This window comes from Salvia hispanica, chromosome 1 (genome assembly GCF_023119035.1).
Source record: "Salvia hispanica cultivar TCC Black 2014 chromosome 1, UniMelb_Shisp_WGS_1.0, whole genome shotgun sequence".
Taxonomy (NCBI): Eukaryota; Viridiplantae; Streptophyta; class Magnoliopsida; order Lamiales; family Lamiaceae; genus Salvia; species Salvia hispanica.
In genome coordinates, this window is record NC_062965.1 from 18442957 (window position 1) to 18454079 (window position 11123).

General features: G+C 29.1%; 1 long non-coding RNA gene and 1 pseudogene across 1 annotated transcript; one reads left to right on the forward strand and one right to left on the reverse strand.

The window, feature by feature from the left end:
• Positions 1 to 1485: 1485 nt before the first annotated feature.
• LOC125212184 lies at positions 1486 to 2277 on the reverse strand. The gene is made up of 3 exons (XR_007174627.1): positions 2235 to 2277; positions 1910 to 1979; positions 1486 to 1799 (listed from the first exon to the last, which is right to left on the reverse strand). It is a non-coding gene; the product is annotated as an uncharacterized LOC125212184 (long non-coding RNA).
• A 7357-nt stretch (positions 2278 to 9634) lies between these two features.
• LOC125189048 overlaps positions 9635 to 11123 on the forward strand; it is a 2033-nt pseudogene continuing 544 nt past the window's right edge.

An 11123-nucleotide genomic window follows, 5' to 3' on the forward strand; every position in this document is an offset into this window, starting at 1 on the left:
TGGTGGTATGATGTTATTTTAAGAGGTGGTGGCACCCTAACATTCTCCTTTGAATGAATAAAGAAATATAAAAATATTTTGGACTTTCGTACCATCAATAATGAAAATGAATATATGGAGTACTACAAACGTTAGTTGAGCCACCACCACCATCACCACATGTACACTAAATACTCTTCTCATATTGTTCTACAAATTTCAAATCCTTTGTCACCGCAACCTCCAAAACTGACGTTAATTCTATTTTTCCAACATGCTTGTCAAATGAAGACCGACTTTAATTCTAGGTTACATATAGGTTACATGATATTGCAAAAAAATATGAATATCTTTAATATAAAAAATAAATCAAATCATAAGCTGATAAAGAATACAATTTGCATATTAAATTAAAAATCATAAATATTAGAGAAACGATGATACACAATATAGACATGCCTTTGATTACAGGAATTCAAATTTATAGAAAATGTAATAACTTTTGGCATTCTTCTCAATATTAATTATTTGCAGTTATCGTAATGTCATTTATTATGGAATAATTTAAATAAATAATTGATGCTTCAAAAATAATTTGACCTTTCATATGATGTAACTGCAAAATTAATTTAAAAGTCCTTTAATCACACGTTTTTAATCTTAATCACACATTTAGAGATCCGTTAATCATATATTTTTTTATATTAATATAATATTTAAGTTACTATTACTATATTTAATAATGGACATTTGTTACATACTATTTGCAGATTGAATGCCTGAGTTAAAAAAAAAAAGTAACGGCCAAGTAAATATGAGTTTTAATCCTCATCATTCTTATATAGTAACTGCAATCACGCTATACATATATTTTGCATCATTGGGTGCAGTTAAATGATATAATTTCACTCATTTAATCTTCATTCTCTACATTGATTATGACATATTTCACAAATATTAAAATTCATCCCATAATTTATAAATATTTCAAAAAAAAGGGTCAAAATTCGCCTTTTATATATACTAGTATCACACTCGTGCGATGCACGGATCAATTTAATTTCATCATAATAATATCGTATTCTGAACTAATTACATAAAACCAGATATAATTATATGATCTCATGGTTAAAAAAAAACACAGATGTGTAAAATAATTTAAAATGAACAACCCCAAAACATATAATTAAACAACTTTATAAATCAACAAAGTGCTTTAAGAATCACAGATGTGTAAAACAATTTAAATGACCATTTTATTCCCTATCACAAAACAGTAATCATAGTTCTATATTGTGTTAATCTCTACCACAAAACAACAATCATAATCTTTTATTGTATTAATAGACAACATAAATGCTTCAATATCATACACATCAAAAAGTAGAGATAATCATCAATCTAAAGATTCAATAAAATATAAGTATGCGGCATAAAAAATTTACTATATAATAACAATATATTCGTTCACAAGGTTTGGAAAACTTATTTGCATCAACCTCCTAGATATACAAATTAAAATTTTCATTACATTCACATAATCTCTCTCACGAAATAAAAGATACTCCAACTATATTGCTTATAATAATTGTGCATGAAAATTATTTCCAAAGTCAATCCCAACACTTAAAACTCAAAACCCAAGACTAAAAGAGTTACAAAATAAATAAATAAAACATTAACTAAACATAAACACATTGTCAAATCTTCTTCTTCACTCAGATGTTAATTTCTTCTGCAATATGCTTCTGCTACAACTTACGTATCCATCTCATTTCCTCCTTATTCTCGATCAATTGGAGATTCGATATCAAATTTCACTGTCTCAAAAGGTTTAGATTATTTTAAATTTTAGATTAATAATTAAAATAAAGAAAATATTGGCAGCTCAATATCAATTATCGAAATAAACTACAAATCTCATACTTACATGAAATTATTTAAAATCTATGCTTAAACAATTACTTCCAACACCACAATCCACGTAGTGTATATAATTCCTGCAATTACATAAATAATGAAAATTAATCAAATCTATCCAATCGAAAGGTGAACCCAAAGAATAAAGTTTATCGGAAATTCAGTGATATATAATAGAAAATAGAAAATAAAGAGTGAGTGAATTTATAACTACCACATGCCATATTTTAATCATAAAAAAAAGAATTAGGATCTTAATTTAAATGAAAATAAATATCAAATAAGACGTTATATATATAAAATAACTAATCACAATGTTATTTTTTGCTGATTACCTTCTCACCCAAGCTTCCTTAAACTCGATAATGAACTACAGCCGAACAATTAGGGCCATCTACACACCCAAAGACCACTATAATGATCTCACCATTTACTTTTTACATACACCCTCTAGCATATCAAAGAAAATGAAATGTACCGGTTGTTTGAAAATTCTTGTCGTACAATTACTACACACAACTATTGCAATGAAGATAACTTTAACGGCCTTTTTCTTTTGCCAAACTTGACGTAAGAATGTTATGGAATACAATATGGTATTTGCATCTATGGACCATATATTTATAGTCATAGATTTAAATAGGATAGATTAATTCTCTTTATGTAATTTAATATTTTATTTAAAAGAACCGTTACAATAATCATTGTGTTAGTATTTATTAAGAATTTTATGTTAAATTGTCAAAATTTTAAATGGATGTTAAAAGGAAATACATTTTGTAGCCCATTTTCCATGGTCAAAGGAATTGAAACGATTCTTTCCATATTTAAATATTTATGCACTCATCAACATAAATATTAGTATAATTTCCACATTAATATGGTTAAACGGATGAGGATTCTACAGCTTACATAGTCAAACTAATACAATAATTATGAGTAATCGGCAGTTACAATATTATCATGACTTAATTCAAGGTATAATGATACACAAATTAAATAGTACAAAATTACAATCAAAATCCAAAATTTATACATATTTAAAAATTTACCCAAAATTAACAAATATTCAAAATATGGCCAAAACTCGTCTTTTATATATGTATAGATGTATGTATAGATAGATAGATATAGATTAAAAGGTTCGATCGTACTAAATGTTTAGATTTCACAAAATATTTTAAGAATTTATTTGATAATAAGATGTATGGATTACTAAATAATAAAAAAGAAAGATAGATAAATAACAGATTTGAAAGTATTTTAAAGAAATTATATTGATAAGGACAAATAATAGAGTAATAAAGCGTCGTAAGGGTGCATTTGGAGACTAAAATAATAAAACAAAGATAAATGAAGAATCGTTTTTATTAAATATTTTAAAGATTTATTTTATTAATAAGATGTAATGTAATATAGTAAAAAAAGAAAAGAAGAAAATAGTTTCCATTGAGGATTTGATTATAAAATTGTAGATTTGTTGAATAATACTTTGTTATTGAATCTTTTATTACAAGAAGTGAAAACAAATAGTATTACCATATTTATTTCTATTTTCTGTTTTTACAAAGTTGGGATATTACAATAAATGCCCTCAAATTTGAACTCCTATAAATACCCCACCATTTTTCCCTACTCAAAAACATTCCAATATTCTCAAACATATATATATATATATATATATATATATATATATATATATATAGAGTTGAAGATGAAGAAGGGTGTTGAGGCCTTGTTTATGATGGTTGTAACGGCAGTGGCGCTGGTGCATGACACTGCGGCCGTGACGTGCAACCCGTTGGAGATCGCAATTCCGTGCAGTGGGGCGGTCCAGTTGGGCAAGGATCCGTCGCCCACGTGCTGTGCTAAGCTCAAGGAGCAGCTGCCTTGCTACTGCCACTACATCAGGGACCCTCTCTTCAAGCCTTACGTCGACTCTCCTAAAATTCTTGCCGCCTGCGGCATCCAGCCTCCGACTTGCTGATTTCTTTGATCTTCTCTTTATTGTTCCAATTTTTAGGGTTTTTGAATCTTGGTTAATAAAATGATATTCTAAGTGAGGTTATTTGCATGATTTTGTAGAAAGGGGGAAGAATCAAGAATAATAATAATAATAAATGAATGAATGAAAAATAACTTGTGATTTGAATGGTTTATTATTTAATTTGAACGTATATATATATATCGAAAAGGCAAAGTGCCACAATATAATGTAAATAATGTGTTATATTTTCGAATTGAATAAACATGTGATAACAAAAGATGAATTTTATGCATTACTACATCGTATCTAATAGTTAGCATACTTTTAGTTGGGGTTTGTAGGAGATGATCGATGCCGACTCCAATTACATTTGCTATGACTTTGGTGTATTATTTTAATTATAATTTGCAGAGAATTTTTTGTGACAATCTCACTTCTATTATTACTAGTCGTCGCTCTAAACGATGACATGTCAGATAATTGCACTATTTTCGCTGCTTTAACTTTCCTGATTTCATTTTAATTCTACCCATACGTTGGTTGATTGAACCATATGTAGCCGAATTTTGTCGTTGGTTAAAAAAGTTGAACAACTATTTAAGTTAATTTGTGATATATCATATCATATGTCAAGTTCAAAATTCATGGAAAAAAAACAAATTGTTAAAAAGTTTCGTGATACTTCCTCCGTCCCACTTTAGGAGTCTCATTTGAGTTTAGCATAGGTTTTAAGAAATATAAAGGAAAATTGGTGAAAAAAGATAATAAAATGTGGGTCCTATTTTTATAGTACATTAATTTTATAATAAAATGTGAGTGTAAAAAGTTTAGTGAAATGTGAGGCCTATTAGCATTTATGGAATATTCCAATCGGGACTCCTAAAGTGGAACACCTAAAAATAGTAAACCGGGACTCCTAAAGTGAGACGGAGGAAGTATTAATTAGATGTCAATGTCCCTAATAAATATGATTAAATGCAATAATTTGTCAATGAAAAAATTATTATTAGAAATGAAAAGGTTATTCCTTCAAGTTTGAGTTCATGTACCTTTTTCAAGTTTAAATTTTAATTAGGAGCCAAATTAAGGTCTTTGGGTTTTGTTTATTTTATGTGCAAATATCTGATTTCACTTTTATTTTAAGCTCACAACGATCCTGCACATTCAAATTCATGTTTTTAAAAAAATGTTTTCTTTGGATAATGTCATATCTTAGTTTTTTGAATTTAAGTGAATCAGCATTTATTTTTATTTTCTCAACCCATTTCTTGTGTAGTTGGAAACAGATTTACTAATATTTCAATTGTTTATTTTCAAAAATTTCGTAGGTTAGTTCAATTGGTTTCGGTTACCTTTGTCCCGCCTAATTTAGTTGAGTTGATTATCATATCTAAATTTGTGTTTAATTTAGCAATGGAATAATGCATTTAATAGAAAAGTGAACAATCAAATTGATACTCCATCATTATCTAGTAAATGCAGATTGCATATTTGCAATACCACGTTAATTATAATAAATAGCATCAGAAGTTTCTACGTAAAAACTTTATTTTATTTGAGGCAGTTTTTTTTTTTTTTTTAATTTTTGATACTATTTCTTTTCCATTTTAACCTCAAGGCTAAATTTGTCCACTATTATTAATAAAGCAATTATAAAATTGGGATTCAAAATTATTGTAATACTCCTCTTCATATTTGAGTATATTATTAAAAACCTTAACGTACAAAAAGTTATATAATCTGTAATACTAATTAGTTTATATCTAAATGAAACTAGTAATTTCTAGACCAAATCTAAAAAACGACTTCGTATAAAAAGTGTTTTTTTATGCCCAAATTTACAACTTTAAACTCGTAATTGTGCAGGTAGGCCTCGTAAGTCACGAGTCAGTTATGTCTAAAATATGAACAAAGTAGTAATTTATTGCGGATATTATTAACCAAAAAGTACAATGGCTCTCTTTTTTAAAGTGATTTTTTTTTTTGCTCTTGTTTATAATTAAGTTAACGCAAAATAAATCATTAAACTTTTCGTAAACTCCAATCAAATAAATTTAATCTTTACCGTATAGTTAGTTAATAAAAGGTTTACGTTAGTATGTATTTATCCATAATAAAAGAAATTGACACACTTTAACCATATGAGTTTACTTGGTGCTTTTTTTTGTAAATGTAAACCAATAGATTTTTGCCTTCTTCCACTATGATTTGAATCGAATAAAATTTTATACGGCCATATTATATCAAACAAGATTATTTTATTAAAATTCATAAAAAAATACTGTAATACATTAATAATTCTAATTAGTATGTAAATTATTTTACCTATTAACCAGTTTCTTAATTAATTCATTTTCTCGCATTATTCCCGCTAATATAAATTATTACTACACAGTTCTATGTATAGAGACATTTGAGTAGAAATCATCAAGTAAAATTCTTAAAATATAACCCAAAAATAATAAGCCTTTACTAAGTAGTTCGATAAACAGATTTGAGTAGAACTACCATCAAATCAAAATCTTTTGACAAAATAAACTCTTTAAATCCAATCCAAAAAATCAGTCTTAGTTTAGTAGTACATATATAGTTCAATAAAGACATTTGAGTAGATCTATCATCAAGGCAAAATCTTTGAAAAATACTATAAATCTAAAATAAATTTGAGTAGTGATTTAGAGACATAATGTCTCCAAGCCATAATATCCCTATGTCTTTTTTACATAAGATTAATTCAAATATGGACTAATATACCCTAATTGGATTATACATGCCAAATTAAATTAGATATATATCCGTATTGATTTTAGCTAAATTGTAATATTCCGTTTTTATTAATGCATTAGATTAGACATTATTTTTACAAATATTAGGCAGATTTTTATATTTTCTTTAAGTAGTACGTACTATTAGGAAGCTAGTATATTTTATTACTATATTATTTTTATATCTTAAATATATTCGTAATGTGCTTTGTATAAGTTTGATTTTCTTTCTATTTTTTATACTTTTTATATACCATTAGTTAGTTTGTATTTTAATTTTTATATAGGATATACTCCGTATTTTGTATTTTATTTTTTATTTTGTGATTATAATATTGTTAGTTTTACATAATATGACTTGTTTTCTTAATTGTGCTATAAAATAAGTAATTATTTTAATTTTATAATATGTATGACTTTGAAGTTGAATATTATGGTGATAATAACTCAATTTTTTTAATTTTAAAAATAGTAAATTATAAATGAGTTAATAACATATGATTATATTTTTTTATTAAGATATGACTATAGCATTTCAAAAATGAAGAATTAAATGAAATTAAATTTGGGATTGTAAAGAATTACAATAAAATCTATGAAATTCCTAAAATCAAAATCACAAACTTAATTTATACCAATAAATCAAAAGTGTGAACAAATTTCCGCAAATAAAAAGGGTACTAATTGCAGTGGACGGACCAAAATTAATATGTCCGAAAGAGCAAATATTAAATTTATATGTTTTGTAAAATTATTAAAGCATTTGATTATTTAATATTTTAAAATTATTTGTTTTATTATTTTTTCATATTAATGGAAAATAGCTAAAAATTGATAAACTTTTACTTATACATTCATTAATTTATTTTTCCAGCAAATTAAAAAAATAAATAAATCAACTATGTATAAAAATTATTCCCTTAGACAAATAATCTTCGAACTTATATAGAAATGTATTGGAATATTAATCCATATCTTCCATATATATAGTTCTCATAATGAAGTCATCTTATTTATATCATACGTAATTAATACCCCTTATTCAAAATTTTCATTTTCTAAATGTAGGGGCAAAAATGAACCTTTATAAATTACAAATTTTATTAAAAATAAAATATAATGTAATATTACTATTTAATCCTCATTATGACATTATGGATTGGAGACATTATATCTGTAAAATATTTTCCAATAAATTTATAAATGGAGTATTTTTCCAATAAATTTATAAATGGAGTATCTTTTAAACCAATATTGCATATTTGCCTGCCATTACTAACTAATTTTTCTAAAAACAAACGCAGCCACCTTAAATCGTTGCTTCATTACTATATATAGTATAATGTCAGTTCAATAATAAAGTTTCCACCTACTTCTCTCCACTACATTTATCTTTTCCCACACAAATCATGTTAGATTTTGTAAAGTATTTTAAGTAATTAAAAGGTTCGTACTAAATGGTTAGATTCCACAAATTATTTTAAAGATTTAATTTGATAATAAGATGCATGGATGAATAAAAAAGAAAAAAAGAAAGATAGATAAATAAATAATAGATTTGGAAGTATTTTAAAGAAATTATATTGATAAGAACAAATAATAGAGGAATAAAGTGTTGTAAGGGTGCATTTGGAGAGTAAATTAATAACATAAGATAAATGAAGAATCATTTTTATTAAATATTTTAAAGATTTATTTTATTTATAAGATTTAATGTAGGGGAATAAAGTGTTGTAAGGGTGCATTTGGAGAGTAAATTAATAACATAAAGATAAATGAAGAATCATTTTTATTAAATATTTTTCAGATTTATTTTATTAATAAGATGTAATAAAGTAAAATAAAGAAAAGAAAAATAAGTTTCCATTGAGGATTTGATTCTAAATTTTTAGATCCGTTGAGTACTAATACTTTAACTATTAGGTTATTAAATCTTTTATGACAAGAACTGAAAACAAATAGTATTACTATATTTTTACATTCAGAAGTGACTATTATAATATTTTTCGATTAAACTCTAGGGATATTTAGGCCTCCAAAAAATTCGAACCCCCATTATATCCCCTAAATCCGCCACGCTTTCATTTCGTCCTCAACATCCGACTAATTGAAGATTTTCCATTTATTAGACGTAGCAAAATAAAAAAGTAAGACTATTATTTATGAACAAAGTATTTTATCTATCCCAAAATAATATCACAATTTCTTTTTCTTTTTTTCATTTTTTTTTCATTTTTCTTATTTGTAAACAATAAATGCTACTAATACTCCAAGTAACCATCTTGTCTCTTCTTCCATTATTACTTTAATACTAACTTTTTTCAATTTTTATAAATACATTAAATTACTTTTTCTTTGTTTATTTAACTCGTTAAACACCATCTCCTAAAATAAACATAATATCAACACCGCCCAAATGTATAGAATTCGATTCCTAAAGGTCAATTGGGTCGTTACATATTCTCTCTACACATGAAAAACTTAACGCATCACTATAATTACTTACTTTCTGAAAATTAAACCGAAAAAGAGGAATAAAATAAAGAAAAATTATTAAATGTAATTTGCATGATTCGCCGAGATCCTATGTAAATAGGAGCGGGAAGTTGATCGAAATTCAGCCTACTCAAATCATTTCTCTCATTTCCTCTTGTTTTCCAAGTGGAGCTTTTTTGATTGTTTTTCTTCTTTTTTCATTCTGAATCTGATCCGAGCAACTGCGAAATGTGAGTTTTTCTTTCCGAGGAATCTCATTCGCTTCTTCTGATCAATGTGCTAGATCTGTTTGTGAATTCAATTTGCGTTTGATTTCGGATTTAAATCATGTAATTTAGTTTAGGCGTTGGTTTAAGCTTGTGCTTGCTGAGCAGTTATGGTGAATGTTTTGATTTGATTGGATGCACAGAGCCGAGTTAATGATTTTGCTGTTTAATTAACTTAATCATGCTTAATTGCTTCTTATTATCGAAATACTCTGCGATTAATGACTGAGTTCGGTTTTCCCTACATTGGGGAAAATTAATGAGTTTTGCGGAATTGGATTGGAATTGTTAGGTTTAGAGATCCCAAAAACTTGATCTTGATAGAGGACAATTTACTTGATGATTGGCTTAGTATAGATTTAGGTTTTAGCTTAATTTCATTGATTTGTGCATAAATTTGCTGCAGAATTCTAGGTGAAGATGTCGGCATTTACTCCCAAAATATCCTGATTACTGGGGCTGCGGATTCATTGCATCGCACGTTGCGAATAGGCTAGTTCGAAACTATCCTGAATACAAGATTGTTGTGCTTGACAAGCTTGATTACTGCTCAATCTGAAGAATCTATACCCTTCCAACTCACCTCCCAATTTCCGGAGTTTGTTAAGGAGACATCAGTAGTGCTGACCTCGTGAACTACCTTCTCATCACTGAGAATTGCTCCCGATACTGATGCCGCTGCTGCTCAGACTCATGTTGACAATTCATTCGGCAACAGCTTTGAGTTCACCAAGAACAACATCTATGGCACTCATGTCCTTCTGGAGGCCTGCAAGGTTACTGGGGGAGTCAGGGAGGTTTATCCATGTCAGCACTGACGAGGTGTATGGGGAGGCAGGATGAGGATGCTGTTGTTGGCAACCATGAGGCGTCGCAGCTGCTACGAACCCTTACTCAGCAACCAAGGCAGGGGCGGAGATGCTTGTCATGGCGTATGTTGAGTCTTATGGATTGCCTGTGATCACAACTCGTGGGAACAATGTTTATGGCCCGAATCAGTTCCCTGAGAAGTTGATTCCCAGTTTTATCCTCTTGGCCTTGAGGGGCAGCCTCTGCCTATCCATGGCGATGGCTCTAATGTGCGGAGTTATCTCTACTGTGAGGATGTTGCGGAACGTTTAGTGGTTCTCCACAAGGAGAAGTTGGCCATGTGTACAACATTGGGACGAAGAGGGAGAGAAGAGTCATCGATGTTGCTCAAGATATATGCAAGCTGTTTAACAAGGATGCCAAGTGCATTCAGTTTGTGGAGAACAGGCCATTCAATGATCAGAGGTATTTCCTTGGCCGACGAAGCTGAAGAATTTGGGGTGGGCTGAGAGGACTGCTTGGGAAGATGGGTTGAGGAAGACGATGGAGTGGTACATCAGCAACCCGGACTGGGTGGGGTGATGTCTCTGGTGCTCTGATGCCTCATCCTAGAATGTTGATGATGCCCGGTGGCACGGATAGGGCATCTGATAACGCTAGCCAGGCCAAGGCGTTGGTCCCGGCTGACAAAAACAGCTCTCCTTCAGAAACCAGCCTTCAAGTTCTTGATCTATGGCAGGACAGGGTGGATTGGTGGCTTGCTTGCTCGGTGAGCTCTGTGAGAAACAAGGGATCCTTACGAATATGGAAGGGCGTTTGCAGGATCGTGCATCACTTTTAGGCGGATATTGCCACTGTTAAGCCTACTCATGTCTTCAATGCTGCTGGTCTCACAGGTAG